At 46.7% G+C, this 16715-nt stretch overlaps 1 long non-coding RNA gene across 1 annotated transcript; it reads right to left on the bottom strand.

Annotated features, from left to right (window-relative positions):
* Positions 1-1923: 1923 nt before the first annotated feature.
* On the bottom strand, positions 1924-9259 carry LOC109733695 (uncharacterized). The gene is made up of 7 exons (XR_002225692.3): positions 8939-9259; positions 8808-8858; positions 7603-7795; positions 5953-6088; positions 5106-5235; positions 3621-3787; positions 1924-2460 (listed from the first exon to the last, which is right to left on the bottom strand). It is a non-coding gene; the product is annotated as an uncharacterized lncRNA (long non-coding RNA).
* Positions 9260-16715: the final 7456 nt, after the last annotated feature.

The raw sequence follows: 16715 nt of genomic DNA on the forward strand, positions 1-16715 counted from the left end.
GCCATGTTGATGTATTTTTTATTTTAATCTATGTTAAAATAATTTAGGAAAAGGCATGCGTCTTATTTCTACGATCATGTAAAATTCTTCCTTGCTAAGAAGTTTTTTAACATGTGGTCGTTTAAAAAAAAACAGTGTGGCATTGCTTGTTATGGGTTAAACTTTAGAAAATACGCATAATAAAGGTTAGCGGGTAATCCGCTTCATATTCGCATCGGGTACGCACTGAAACGTTTTTTAACATGTAGTTCTACTTTTCCTATTTTTTGCTTGCTTATTAAATTTTTATTATGTTTCCAACTCTTCAAAAAAAAACTTCTTATTCGTTTTTTAACATCGTTTTTTAACATGTAATATTATTCGTTTTGCTATGCACATGCCGACCCCAACTCTTCAAACTCTTTTTTTTAACATCGTTTTTTAAATTTTTATTATGTTTCCAACTCTATTTTTTAACATCGTTTTTTAACATGTAATATTATTTGTTTTGCTATGCACATGCCGACCCCAACTCTTCAAATAAAAACTTGTCTCTTCTTTCCAACTTTTTATTCATGTTTCCAACTTCTTATCCCGCACCTGTCTACGTGTCAAGTATTAAGCAACAACTTATTATCCCACTAACAACTAATACAATTCACACACCTACAACTATATTACGAATAATCGCACACAAATTTATTTTCACATCGAACGAAGCGTGCGTGCGAACGAATAATATTTACGTATACTACCGGGGCAAATAACAATATTTCCGTATACTACCGGGCCAAAAAACAATAATCGCACACAAATATTTACGTATACTACCGCGGCAAATAACAATATTTACGTATAATCCCGGAGCACCTACGAAAAATAAAATGAGGGCTGAAATATACCCTTGAAGCGTGCGTGCGAACGAAGAACGAAGAACGAAGAACCACGAACGAAGAACGACGAACGACGAACGACGAACGACGAACGATGAACGACGAACGACGAACGACCTCCACCACCACCACCTCCACCACCTCCACCACCTCCACCACCACCACCACCTCACCACCCCAACTGCCCCAACGACGAACACTGCCCCAATTTCACCACCACCACCTCCACCAAAATGCTCACCACGACCACCACGAGCTACCCCGTCAGTAGATCGACACCTCTTTTCGCTGCCCTAAATGAGTTGAACCCATTCACGGTGCCAAAATCGCGAAAATGTAGCTCATTTAGGTGTACAAATGTGTGCCATTTTTCTGTAGAGAGAGGAGGAGGAAGAACACAGCAGAAAGAGCCACGGGAGAAGAATAATGGAGGAAGGAGAGGATATGGGCGGGCAGGGAGAAGAAATAATGCAGGAAAGAGAGAAGGAGAGGATAAGGGCGGGCTGGCCAGCGCGCGTCAGGTCGGCCGCACCCTGTCGGCCACCAGGTGGCCGATCGGCGGGCGGGACGCCGACAGGGGCGCACCACGCCGACAGGCCGCTGCCTCCCCCCTCGCGACGTGGCACGACCAACCACAGGCCGCCGCGTGGCTGCCCGGCCTGCAGTCGGCCTCTTGATAGCCGATCGGCCTGCAGTGGGCCGACTGGGCTCAGTCGGCCTGCAGTGGGCCAACGGTGTATTATTCTTGTAAATTCTTTTATGTGCGTATTATTTCTGTAATTTAAAAAAAATGTATTATTTAAAAAAAATTAGCAGTTTTTTATGGATTCAAATTTTCTATGAGAAATTGAAATAATGTGGGGGTGATTTAGGCTTCGTATATGAGTTGTAATCATTGCATGTGAGTTGTTGATTTGTATTGTAAATCATGCTTGCATAGGATTTTGTGTCTATGTAATAATACTCACATATGAAATATTGTTAGATGATTGTTTAAATTTGTTTTAGTAGCTATGTATGATTGTTGAGATGAATACATACGAAAATCATGTCTTAACTAATACGTATTTATATATTAAATATAATATACGATAACACTGACCTACAAAGTAGTTCCGGAGCCATATTTTTTAAATATCGCGTACAAAGCATTTTCCTTGGTGTATGCCATATTCGATTGTCTTCTCGACAACCACATATACCAATTTACTTTTTGAGAATCTCAGATTTTCCGCAAGCCACAACTCTGCTCTCTGCACTTGCCATCTCACGGCTTGTCTTGTCTGTTTCAGCATCCAGCAGAAGACAACAACAATCTTGACTGTACAGCCTTCGAATGCCTCGGGCACCAGCTTGTTGCGTCGAGGCATGTTGGAATGGAAAGCTATGGAGAGGTGATCTCATGTTATGGCTTGTAACTATGTTATGCCAGCTATGTACCTTTGATGATCTATTATGAGCCTGAACAACCACTGTTGATGCTAAAGTACAAGGTCTTGCGACTGAAGGCGTTCATGGCGTAGTCGACCCGGATTTGACCTATGTCCATGTTGAAGTGAACCAAATCCCGGTTTCCCTTGCCGAAGAGCTGGATTGCCAGATATAATTTAGTGAATGATGAGTGATCATTGAACAAAAAACAGAGCAGGATCATCCGCAAAAAAAAAAAACAGAGCAGGACGGAATGAGTATGGTCAAGTATATATCATATCGACGTATATATCAGATCGACGAATATAAGAATCAAGTGCAACACATCGTAATCATCATTGGTATATTGCACTAAAAGTTTCCTGACCAGGACTGAGCGCGCGTCCAAAAGGATGTTCGAGGACACTACTAGAACTCTTTTCCAATTCTATAGTATGGAGCGCCCATCATTATTAACAGGACAGATATGCTGGAGGGATAGAACAGCTGATAAGAGAAGAAGTACAAACTGAAAAAGATGCAAACAACTGAATTTCACTAGACGCTCACTTCAAACTTAACACTGGTTCCAGAAGTCCAGTTTGATGTTGTCGGTTCATTAATCTCCACACCAAGGGACAACCGACTTATCTGGTGTGAAGTTGTCAGCCGGAAAACCATGCACCGCAATTTCTCATGTCATAGAGTGCTGATTGCTCAAATCAGCCGGGAAACAAGAAAAGGTTTGCTTATGCAGAGCTAAATTTAATCTTTACCACTTATAAAATTGAAAGAACTTAGTCGAAAGCAACAAAGTTTATACTTTCCAGCAAAAAAACACTTTAAGCAAACCTTTCAACCATTTGAACATTGTAGATATATATACTGGATATGTCAGGGTATACATCTGAACATTGGAGACCTGAGGTCTGGCTGGGTCAACCACAAGTAAAAAGGACTTGGTACGTATCAGGGTAACATATTTGAACACCGTAGCCATAATGGACTGGTATAACATAAACCAAGCAGAAAACGCAAGTGCATCAGTTGGTTTACAACTTGTAAGATAAACTTCTCCAAAAACCTATCAAACTTGTAAGAGGTACCACAGATAAATATCATGATAGTCTAAACAGTTATTAATAACTATTTTCACCCTAAGGCATCAGTACAAGGGCCTAACCCGCTAACCAGCACATGGAGCAATCTAAACCACAAGATCATCACAGTAACAAGTCCGTGGTGGCCGGAAGACCAAGCAATGAATAATTGGCTCGATGGCCAGACCATCTCAGATCAAGAAAGAGCAATGAGAGAGAGAAGAGTCCAAGGACTCACCTGAACCAAAAACAAAGCGGCCACCACTGCCGCTGTTACACATGTGTAGGACTGCTGGATAAGCTTCGTACATGTGTCGGATAAGCTTCGTACATTTGGCGGGTACCAACTTCCCTCACTCTCAGCCTGTGACCTCCCAGGTTATTTCCACCTTGAGTTATCACCTCCTGTGACATTAAAAAGGAACCACAGAGTCAGGTCTCACTCTAATCAACACAAACACAAACACAAACACAAAACATAGAGGTGAGTAAGGTCCATGGCTCTGACCATCTATTCACGATAGATAAACACTATACACCACTCGGTAATGGCAGCTACTCCAAAATAGTACATGTAGTGTGAGCTATCACAATATTGAGCAAACCAAATTTAGAAAGCCTAAGTAAATCAATATCATCGATTCTTCATTATAACCCATCAAATGCATGGAATGGTCTAGAGGAGGAACTCATCAAATTAAAAACCTCATTCTGGGGTTGGGGTTTTGTTTGCATGCCTATATGAAAAGAAAGTACATATATATGTAGGCTAGCACTTCATAGAACAGAAAATCAGTCAATGACTGTTAAAAGAAGCAGTTTAGATGATCACAGGCAATATATACACAAGCAAGCATAAATGAAGAACACTTAGAGGTGGCTGATAAAAGAAGCAGTTCGTCGACAACACTTAAGAGAGAAACAAGGATGCATAAACGCCAGAAGAACTCTGGAGCACACAGCTAGCAGTTCAGCATTTAGATATTCATTCATGCATCACACAGATTATGGCATTCTGTGATGCTCGATTCATACAACAAAACTTAAGCAAAAAAGAACTGCAAAGTCAGGCCTCACTCTAATCAACACACAATAAAAACCTCTGAATATAACCGGTGCTTACATGTATGAGGAACTAGACTAATTGGCTACTCGGGAGAGTAGTCCTAATATACACCATCTGCTGGCTTCATTCAGTATGACTCAAATGAAAGGTCGCACCGTACACAAACAAACTCGAGAGTTTGGGGTATCACAAACCATCGAGGCTAACGACAACAACAACAACAAAGCCTTTAAGTCCCATCAAGGCTAACAACATGTAGATTTAATAAACCTAGTGAGTCAAACATAGAGCTCATACTATATTGTGAAGAAACACATGTGTGTTAGATCAACAGCAGGTGGCATTCAGGATCAGTGGCCCCTGGCCAAAAATCAAAGCACAAGACAGTTCAAATTTTTAGAGTGGTCAAGTACACACGCTTGAGCACAGGCTCTCATGCCTAAAAATTGGGGGTCTACAAACTGAACTCAACTAAGATATTTTTTAAACCAACAAGCGTTTATTGGCAGGAAGGTTTTAATCTCACACACCAGGGATGAAAACTCCAAGACTCCAGTAAAAGGCTGCAATACTATATGTACGATCACACGGGTATCCATGAATTCGGCACCTCGCAGAACAAAAGTAATGTTTATATAACTAAAAGACAGGGACTACCTTCTATGCCGTCGCAAGTTTTATAACTGCAAAATTAAACACTTTGAAGGGAAGTAATAAAAAAAGCAGGTCCTCTCCATGACAGAGATGGCTTGGAAGCAGCGGGTCACGAGGATGAATTAGTTGATCCCTGCACAGTTAATTGCAGGTTGAGTGTCTCAAAATGGATGCTCCATGGGTACATATATGGACTAAACAAACTCATTTAGCACTCATGGAAAAAGAAAGGATCATTTAGCCGGGCAGATAATACTCCAGTAAGTCAAATTTATTGAAACACAGGAAGAGTTCATATGAAATCCATTATTTGCAGAAATTTCTGAACATGGGTAACCAACCACTGTTCAAGGCTAGCAAGACTTTTGATTATGGTCAAAATCACTTTCACATCAAAGCATAAGACTATGCACCACTCAGGAACAGATTCAAGAAGACAATATGCAGTTTTACTTAAGAAAAAAGACTATCACAATATTTCAATAATATGAATCCAATTCACAAGAAAAAACTTGAACGACATGGACAATACAAATCACGGGATATCCATATACCCCTCAATTAGCAGTTACCAGGTAGTCGAACAACGCTTGCAAAGCTAGTTAGTGAATAAAGCCACCAACACAAAAAGAACAACAACATCATGAAATAATCTGACACAAGTTAAATATTAGCTCATAGTGTCCCCTACATAGTTCTGCAACTATGGAAGATGTTCACTCATATTGGTGTATTTCTCATACACATACACACTAGGCACTCTTGTTCTACTACTAAATCATCCGCTCGATGGCCAGACCATCTCAGATTAAGAGAGAGCAATGAGAAAGAAAGGAGTCCAAGGACTCACCTGAACCAAGGACGAGGCGGCCACCACTACAGCGGCTACATGTGGCAGGATAAGCTTGGTACATGTGCCGTGTATCAACATCCCTCCCTCTAAAGCCTGTGACTTCCCAGGTTTTTCCACCTTGAGCTATCATCTCCTGTGACATTAAAAAAGAACCACAGAGTCAGGTCTCACTCTAATCAAAACAACACAAACACAAACACAAACCAGAGGCTCTGACCATCTGTACACAGTAGCTAAACACTATACACGAATTGGTAATAGCAGCTACTCCAAAACAATACTTATAGTTTGAGATATCACAATAATGAGCAAACCAAATTTATAAAGCCTAAGTAAATCAATATCGTCGATTCTTGATTCTAAACCATCAAATGGATGTAAGCATCAAATTAAAAACCTCATTCTGGGGCAGGGTTTTGGTTTAAATGCCTATATGAAAAGTATATATGTAGGCTAGCACTTCATTTTACAGAAAAACAGTCAATAACTGATAAAAGAAACAGTTTAGATGTTCACAGTCAAGATATACACAAGCATGCATAAATGAAGAACACTTGGAGGTGGCTGATAAAAGAAGCAGTTCATCGACAACACTTAGAGAGAAACAAGCATGCATAAATGCCGGAAAAACTCCCAAGCACACAGCTAGCAGTTCAGCATTTAGAAATCCATTCAGAGTTTCAGACATCACGCGAATTATGTCATTCCATGATGCTCGATTCATACAACAATACTTAAGCAAAAAATAACTGCAGAGTCAGAGGTCTGACTCTGATCAACACACCCATAAAATCTCTGAATAGAATCGGTGCTTACATGTATAAGGAACTAGACTAACTGGTTAATCACAGGAGAGTAGTCCTTATATACCAACCATCTGCTGGCTTCATTCAGTATGACTCAAATGAAAGCTCACACCACACACACACACACAAACTAAAGAGTTTGCGGTATCACAAACCATCAAGGCTAACGACATGTTGATTTAACGTTAAAAACCATAATTGCTGGGAACATCTAAACCCAGTGAGTCTAACATAGAGCTGATACTATATTGTGAAGAAACAGAGATGTGTGTTACATCTATCTAGAGTTCTAAATGTGTAGCTCACTTCACAAGGAGAACAAAGCAAAGCAGCAGAGAATCACATCAAGCAGAGTATGCCTCAAGTCACACGCATGCACAGGACAAATAGTTCACAGAAAAGCGACTGGTGTAAGCTAAAGTTAATGTGAAAACAAGAAGTTGTTTCACTGAGCTTGAGATTTACTCGTGATTTTATTTATTTCCAAGACATGCGTTACTTTGGTGATGAGGTGTATAAGTCTGCTTAAAGCACAATGTAAAAGAGAAAAGGTAGGCTTTTTAAACTTTATTTCTTAGATGGATCCATTGAACACCCTTGCAGCACAGGCCCGCATGCCTAAACATTGGGGGTCTACAAAGTGAACTCAACTAAGCTATTTTTAAACCAAGAATGGTTTATTGGCAGAACGGTTTTAATCTCACGCACTAGGGAGGAAAACTCCAACACCGCGGTAGAAGGTTGCAATACTACATGCAAGATCCCGCATGTATCCGTGATTTCTCAGTACCTCGCAGAACAACGGTAATAAATATTTATAGAACTGGAAGACAGGGACTACCTTCTTTGCCTGTTTGCGACTTTACTTTCACAAAGTCGCAAGTTTTCTAACTGTGAAATCTGACACTTTGAAGGAAAAATAATGAACAAAAGCGGGTCCTCTCCATGACGGGGATGGCTTGGAAGGAAGCAGCACGTCACGAACATGGCATCACACTTGCCAGTCCTCACCATCAGCATAGTCTGGACATGTCCTGGTTAAGAGAGAAAGGGTTATTGGATACGACAAATAAAAAGTAGTAAACTGAAACAAACTAGGGAATAAAGAGCACGCATCTGCAAGCCTCACATTTTTATAATATAAAACTAATTAAAAGTATTCAACTGAAGTACTCTCCCCGTTCCATAACATAAGAACGTTTTTCAAACTATGTTAGCTTGAAAATGTTTGTATATTATGGGACAGAGGGAGTAGTAAACAGGGACCATACATAATACGAAGACTTGATGAATACTTGTATGCAATGCAAACATCTTTTACCTACCTTTAAAGAGCCAACACGCAATACTAAAAGGAATTAGGCTGAAAAGAAAGATGAGCGTATATTTTGATACATGTATTTTGCAAAACTACACAAGCTTATTTTGAAGTTATCTAGACAAGTTTGTGTTGTTTGCTTGTGCTCTTTTGGACTCACTCGGGTAACATTAATAAGCTAGCTGGTTGGTTCATTCGCAATGTGCATCAGACATGGATGGATGAATTAACTAACTTGCAGTTCCAGACCAAAGCAAAGAACTTTATGAAGCCGGCCAGTCAGTGAGGGTCATCTTCAATCAATCAGCATGTATGCATGTATGTCTCTGTGTGCCTGCGTGTGTGTGTGTGTGGGGGGGGGGGGGGGGGGGGGGGGGGGGGTTGAGCTCTACTAATCATGCACCCACTCCGTGCTAGGCTGATTAGAGAGCACGTACCAAGCTATCGTATCTGTCTGGCACACCATTTTTTCTTGTAAAAGCAATGAAAATTTTGCGGAACGGAATTCAGGAACACAATATGGAATGCCTGATACTAGCATGAACAAGACGTGTCCACTACCCGATTATCATCAACAAATCGGCAAAGATGATGTGCTTTAATAAATTCAAAGAAGAGAAATTGATACAAGAAGGGCCTTCAACCCAACCCAATCTGCCTATTTCCGTTGAGGATTTGACTTGATTTGACGACAAGGAGAAATTTGGGCGACGACAAGGACAAATCACCTTGCAGGAAGAGAAGACGCCAACGACGCACCCCCAATAGGAAGGGAACCGCTAGAAAGAAAGAAAATCCATAGCGTCAGGCGCACGAGCAGGAGCCGACAATGGACGAGAATTCGGGGTCCCGTGCTCACCTCTGGCCCTGAGGTGGATGAGGAACTTGCTCTCCCTACTCGAGCTGACGATTTGGTCGGTGAGGAGGAGATCTCGTCGTCGCTGCACCGAGCCAACTCGACGCAGCGCCAGTGCTGTTGGGGTCAGACTCGCCTATCCGCGGGAGCGTCGCCGACGGTGGACGTGCCCTGCGAGACCACCTGCTGCTCGGAGGAATCGATCCCGCGACGGCCGAATCCAGTGGCGAGAGAAATTGAGGGCGTGGGGGCGGCGGCGATGCGGAAAACGGGAGAGGAGGACAAGGAAACAGAGCGGGCTTGGGCTCGGGGGATGGATTAGGTGGTTAGAGCAACTCCAACGGGCCGACTTTGGACTGCGCATTTGTCCGCTTTTTATTCATTTGCGTCGGCTACCCGCCCGCCGTCTGCCCAGTTTTTTGGGTCGGCAGTGCGCCCAACGCGCCGACCTATTTCATGTCCGCATTCAACTTCTAAATAAAAAAGGCCCGTGACCGATCATGCCAGCGGCCATGTCTCATGCCGGCATCATTCCAGCGCCTGCATACAATGTCGGCTTCAGAAAATACCACAGTTCATGCTGGCGCACCCGCCAGCCAGCCGGATCACATGCCAGCACACAAAAAAGGGTGGGACTTGAGTTCGACCACGCCATCGCGGCTCCCGTGGTCATGCCGGCACACCTGTCGGCATACAAAAAAGATGGCCCTCGCCGCCGTAGATCACTCGTCGTCGAACTTGAGCATGTCGGCCTGCATCTTCTCGAACCACGGTCTCTTCATTGGCGGCACGGTGTTGAGATCCACCTTCATAATCTCCACCCCGGTCATCATGCTCGCGAGAGCCACTTCTTTGGCCTTGGTCTTGGCGTTGGCGGCCTCGATCTCTAGCATCTTGGCTTGCTTCTCCGCCTCGAGGTCGAACATCTTGGCTTGCTTCTCGGCGTCCATATCAAGCCTCCTCCTTTGGATCTCCATGAAAGCATCCATTTGCTCCGCCATGAAACGCCGGCGCTCCTCCTCCCTTGAGTCCTTCTTATTCATCATGTCGTCCACGCTTGCGATCAAGGCGTTGGTGGCCGCATCTCGCTTGTCCTCCTTCTTGGAGTTGGTCTTCCCCCGCGGCCGTGCCGGCTCGCCCTCCCCAACATCCTCCACGGCTTTCTTCCCCCCACGTGCCTTGAGTGCGGCATATTGCGCCTTGAACTTCTCCTCATCCTTGATGACCCGATAACAACAGGAGAGGTTGAAGCACTTGCCATTGCGTTGAACCTTGAATGCCTACAAAATGTTTGCATGCAAGCATCTGGGCAAGTGATATGCAAATGAACACGCAAAGGATGATCTTGATGACACAAAAGAGGGCGGCTTGCTTGCTATCATACCATGTCTTGCATGCCGATGCCGCTCACGAGGCGGGCCTTGACGCTCTCAAGGGTGGCGCAAAACTTGTTGCACTCTTGTTGGATCACCCTCCGCCGCTTGGAAATGGAGACCCACCCGCGCGTGCTCACAAATTGGTAAGGTGGAAACTTCTTGCGCTCACGAAACTCTCAGTGGACACGAGTCCAAAAGGTTGAATGCTTTTGCTCGGCGCCCGTCTTGGGGTCTTGTCCGATGTCGCACCAACACTCGCAAAGAAGCTTGTCCTCAGCAGCTGTGTACGCCTTCGTGCGCTTGCTCTTGCGCATCGGCTTAGGACCGGCGGCTTGGTTGGCGAGCTCGTCCTCGAACAAAGGCTGCACTTCGATGTCGCACTCGTCCTCTTCCTCTAGCCCGTAGTCGTCCGGGAACTCGTGGTCGAGGGGGAAGCCGTCCAGGTCGATGCCGACCTGATCACGCATGAAGGCCGCCTGATCGGGATCATCGCCAGCGGCCGGCGTGAACGCCCCGCGGCCGTCCTAGCTTTGTGTCGGCGTCGGGATCGTAGCCAGCGCCCGGCGCACCCCCCTCGAAGATGAGGTTCTGCATGTAGTCATCGTCGGCGGCGGACGACATTTCCTCGAACAGGTTACGGGCGTCCGGGAGCCCGCCCGCCGGCGTCTGTCGCGCGCGTTTCCTCGTGCCGCCGGATGACAAGCCACCGGCCACCGGGGTGGCGTTGAGGTCGATGGGCGCGGGCGCGGGCGTGGAAGGCGCGACCACGCGCACGTCGGGCGAGCACTCTCCGGAGAGGCAGGAGGCCTGCGGGTAGACGTGGAAGCTGGGGATCGGGTTGCAAGACGACGCGCGGGGTGAGTCGGGCAGCACCATCCAAGGAAACGCCGACGAGCCGGTGCTGGCCGCGGCGACTGCGGCTTGGACGAGGCTGTGCTGGCTAAGGTTTACCCCTAGCATGTACAGCGCCTCCCTCGTTGCCGCCGCGACGCGCGCATTGGTGAACTCCTGCTGCGCGGCGGCGACGACGGCGGCCTGCGTGGCGGCCTCATCCCTCGCGTCCGCGGCGTGCCTCCGGTCCTTCCTCTTGGCCGACTCCCTTGCCCGCTGTTCGGGCGTCAGCGGCTTCTTCGGCTTGGTCGCGGCGGCGGTCTTGCGCGGGGCACGAGGCTTCTTCGGCTTGGTCGCGGTGGCGCCGGACGAGGCGAGGAAGGCGAGGCCCGCGGCGGCGTCGAGGTCGATGGCGTCGTCCATGGCTGGTTGGGGCGGGAGCGCGCGGGCTGGAGTGATTTGGAGGGAAAATGGGGGGAAATGGCGGTGGCTCCGACCGACAGGCGAGCCCGGGGGGAGGAGTAGGCGCGCGCGCGCGTCCGTCTCATGTCCGCGCCGACGCAAATCCGGCTCAAAATTGGGCCGGGAATGGGTCGCCCGCGGACGAAAAACGAACGCGGGCGGACGAAATGGGTCGCCCCATTGGAGTTGCTCTTAGGCTTTGTTTGGTAGGAGTTGATTTGGGAGGTTTGGGGATGAGGGGATTTCAGGAGATTTGGCGATTCCCCCTCTTCCACCCAATCCCCCTGAAAACCCCAAATTCCTCTCCAGCCACAATCCCCTCAAATATAAAACATCATTTGATAGGGAGGGATTGCCATATTGAGTTAAAATAGTGTAAAATAGTTAAAAATCCAATCTTTACAGATTAAATAGCATCATAGCTGGACAAACTTGCTATAAAATTGTGAATGACACCTAATAAGTGTAGAAATCCTGCAAGCAAATATGCTTAGACATTAAACAACCATATTAATTAATCATGTCAAACATATATGGAATGTAAACTTAATATTCTTCTGGAAAATTAACTGGGTGTTCTGCAAGCAAGTGATAAGTTGAAAAAAGTTACATGTATTATGTATTATCAGAAAGACCTCACTTTACATCCAGACTTGATGGAACAATAGCATGCATCAAGAACATACTTGAGCTTACAAACTGCAATGGTTCACATCCCCAGATAGGTCCAAAGAATCCATCATAATAAAGATAGTAAGTTTCAGACTATAGAAAAGCAAGAGTAACAAGACTATTTGCTTACTACTGTTCAGTCCTAAAAAACTTACCTCTAGATACAAAGAAAGAAGTGTACAATTACTACAAGTAAATATTTAAGTCAAGTACTTTCTCCGTTGCAAACCATGAGGCCCTATATCTTAAGATTTAGTTTTGACAAAAAAAGAGAATTAAAATCTTGAGCATACAGAGAGGACATCGACAGCAAACAAGTTAATCTAGTATATGCGATTACAACTAGTTCATTGAGATAAGGACAGTGATACTATTGCTGTACGTTTTCGGGGACTAACTACCTTCTTGGGGCTCTGCAAATTATTTCATCTGCACATGGTCACTGGATCCATTACAATTTGGCTAATAAAACTAGTACAGGTTCAGGTCTGAAGCTAAATTATAGAGCCACAAATTTGTAGGCAATGAGCACCTAACTACTGTTTCGAGTCATCAAAAGCTGCTGTACGCAATCAAGTAAGCAAGAACCTGCACATGAAGTCATTGTTTAGTTGATTCAGGGGTAGAGGTTGCTAGAAAATCTGGAGTATGCTAAACAACTTGGACGCCTACAATGCAAGCAAGCTGAAACATAGCTGAGATAACAATCTGCATAGGATAGTGACTAAATGGCCATTCTCAGAGACAAGTCGCAGGTGAAATTCTCTGGTTGAACATCTTAAGCTAAGAGCATCTCCAGCCGCGCCCCCGACAAGGCCACCCAGGCGACTTTTCGGCCGCCGGCGCCAAAAAATCGGCCCAGTCGCGCCCCCAAGGGCCCAATTTTCGCCGGCTCGGGCCGAAATTGGGCCGGCGGACCCAACCCGAACCCAGCGTGCTGGGGGGCGCTCGGGGGCGCCGGTTGAATCGTTTTTGGCGCGAAAGAGCCGCAGGCCCTCCTTGCCAGCGACTCGTCTCGCTTCTCGCCGCTTCGTCGTCCTCATCGCCTCGTTTCCCGTGGCGAATCAATGCCAAAGCTGCCGCGCCGGTCAGTCTCCGCCATTGATGCCTCACGGGCGGCGCAGTGAAGGCGTGACGACGCGCATCCCCACGCATGCCACGCGTAGACGAGGCGGCCACGCGTGCTCACGGCGCCTCCGCCTATATAAGCCGACCCCAGCGCGCCGGTGGCACGCACAGAGTCTCCACCGCCGACGCGCCCTCTCTCCCCTTCCTCCCTCTCCCCTCGCCGTCCCAGTTCAAAGAAATGGCCGAACGATTCCCAGACGACGGCGTGGCAGCGAACGGCTTCGGCCGCCGCCACCTTCACGAGGACGAAGCTCGGCTCCTCTTCGAGGCTGAGTACCCGGTCCCACCGGACATGCGGGTGCCTGGGGCGTGGAGAATCAGCGCCGGCGGGGTCCCGGTGCCACCACCGCCCACCGGGGCGGCGCGGCGTGCGGAGATAGCGTGTATCCGCGCCTCCCTGCCGCGGGCGGCGAGGGAGGGGCCGCGCTACGTCCCCGACAGCCCGCTCTGGGAGCCGTACTTCTGCCGCCGTCACGCCGAGCAGCTCGAGGCCACCAACGGCGTCGTGCCCTCCTGTAGGCTCAACTCCGAGGGAAGGCGCCGATGGTGGGGCGTGCCCGGCCGCACGCTGGAGGCCGTCCTCGAGTACATCGAGGGCGGCAACACGCCGAGGCTGGAGTACCCCGAGCCCCCGTCCTTCTCTCGCCGCCGTGGGAGCTCGTGGACGCCGAGGTGCATGGACCCCGGGGCGTCCTCCTCCTCGTCCGGTCGGTCGACCGGCTCTCCCTGCCTCCGCCCCGTCAAGCCGGAGCCCCAGGACACGCCTGTCAGCCGGCGCACCCGCAGCTCCGGTGTCCGCATCGCCGACTCCACCCCCGCCTCTAGCCGCCTCGTCCTCGTCGCGCCCAAACCGGAGCCCAGCCTCCCCCCCGGAGTACGAGGAGCTAGCCCGGCGCGGCTTCTCCGACGAGGACGCCCTACGGTGGGCGCGCGACGACTACCTCCGCGACGAGATGGTCCGGCAGCACCGGGCCCTGGAGGAGATCGCCGCCCGCAAGCGGGGGCGCGAGGACGAGCACGGCGTCGTGATCCTCGACAGCGACGGCGGCGACTACACGCGGTTCTACAGCCTCCTCGGCATGTAGAACGGCGACGAGCGGCGAGCCGAGGGAGACGGCGGGCCTAGTAGTGTGTTTTTTCTTTTTTGTAAAATATTTTAAATATGTATGAACTCTCGCCGTGTTTGGTTGAATTTGGTTTGAACTTGCCGAAATATGTATGCACTCGCCGAAAATGGTTGAATTTGCTCCATGTTTGTGCCGCACTTTAATTTTCACAAAAATCCGTGGGCGCCGCGACTGGGTGGCATCACGCTCCCAGCGCTTGTTTTGCGCCGGTGCGGCCCCGGGGGGCAATTTTTAGCGCCTCCTGGGGGGCCAACGGCTGGAGATGCTCTAACAACTTGCTGGCAGCAAATCCAAGGCCCAAAATTGAGATCTACACCAGCCCTTGTCCTCACCCCAACTCCAGCAATTCAATCTGCAGTAAGAGAAAGCATGGATTGTGTGTGGATCGATTTGGTCGGCTCACAACAAAAAGAAGAGATTGACGGTGGCGGCAAGTGGGAGACGGGCGAGGGTCCGTGGCAAGAAACCCTAGGAAGGGGGAGAACACCACTCTGGCGGAGGAGGACGCCGGCGTCGAGGTCCCGGCGGTGCCGTGTCGAGGAGGCGGCTGGGCGGCTTCGTCTTCTTCCGTGTCGCCGTCTTGTCCCTTCTCGCCCCGTGATTCCGCGAGAATCCCCTCGATGCTTCAAAACCACGTGGTTTGAGGGGGATTTCACTGGATCGGAGGGGTTTGCCATAACAAACCATGTCCCCCAAATGGACATGTGGGGAATTGTGGGGTTTCTGGCCCCCTCGGGGATAATCCCCTAGAAATCTCCCCAAACCCTGCGCGCCAAACAAGGCCTTAGGGGGGAAACGAAAAGCTTTCATTTTGCCCAAAAAAAGGCGAAAAGCTTTCGTTTCGATATCTGCCGAACGTCATGGATTTTGACGTTTCAAGTTTAACGCGTGAGGAAATGTAGCTTAACGTTGATTTTTTCTCCCCGACACAAGCTATTACTAGTGGGTCTCATCAAGAAATAGAAAATAGAAATGTATGGCAACAAGTTCTTTTTTTTGTCATGGCAACAAGTAGAATTCTTCTTTATTGCATAGTTTTTTATGTATGGCAACTAAAAATCTAAGTTTTGCACGGCAATTACACATGTTTTGCCATGGCAACTGAAGTTACTTTTTGCCCACGACAACAACTGGATTGTCTATACAACTGATTTTTCAAGTTTTTTGTCATGGCAAATATACAATGTTTTGTTTACTTTGGCAAATTTTGCAAAGTTCACGGCAATTTTCATCTTTGTCCTTGTTCACAAACAACGGCATTTTTTGCTCTATACGACAACATTTAGGTGATTTGCCATGGCACTTCTTAATCTAAAAACATGGCAAACTTTAACATGTTTCAAAAACATGGCAAACTTAAGATGTTTTTGGCCATGTATTAACGCGGCATGGCAATTGTAGTTCACGGGGCATGACAAAAATACTTTTATTCACATCTAAAAGTGTTTTTTTTTCTACGTTTGTGTTGCCATGGCAACTTTACTTTTAATGTCATGACAAATTTTTACTTTATTTTTCTACATGGGAAATTTATTGTATAAAGCATAGCAATTTTATTTTAAATGTGATGACGAATTTACATTTCCATAACATGACAAATTTTAATATGTAGCATGGCAAATATACTTGTGTAGCCATGGCAATTTTTAAATTATTTCCATGGCAAAATTAGTCCATTTTTGCCATGGAAAAAAATAATCATTTTTGCCATGGCTTACTTTTAATGACATGGAAAATTTTACATTATTTTTTGCCATGGCAAATTAATTGTAAATAGCATGGCACTTTTTATTTAAATATGATGGCAAATTTACATTTTCCAGAACATAGCAAATTTTACTAGGTGGCATGGTAAATATACTTGTGTTCCCATGGCAATTTTTAATTTATTTTCCATGGCAAAAATACTTTTATTCACATGGAAAATTTTAGTTTAATTTGCCATGGCAATTTTTTCTAATTTTCACATTTGTGTATTGAAAGATGGCAAAGTTAAGAATTTTTTATCCATTGACATGTCATTGCTCAGAATTATTTTACACATGCCCAACTGGTAAGTTTTGTAGAAATCTTTTTTGTTCTATCCTATATGTCCATTTGTTGTGCTTTTCTGTTTTTTCATTATATCATGGCAAACTTTGCACACTCGATTTTAATGAAGTGTGTATGAGCATCATGGCAAAT

This window comes from Aegilops tauschii, chromosome 2 (genome assembly GCF_002575655.3).
Source record: "Aegilops tauschii subsp. strangulata cultivar AL8/78 chromosome 2, Aet v6.0, whole genome shotgun sequence".
NCBI classification, from domain to species: domain Eukaryota; kingdom Viridiplantae; phylum Streptophyta; class Magnoliopsida; order Poales; family Poaceae; genus Aegilops; species Aegilops tauschii.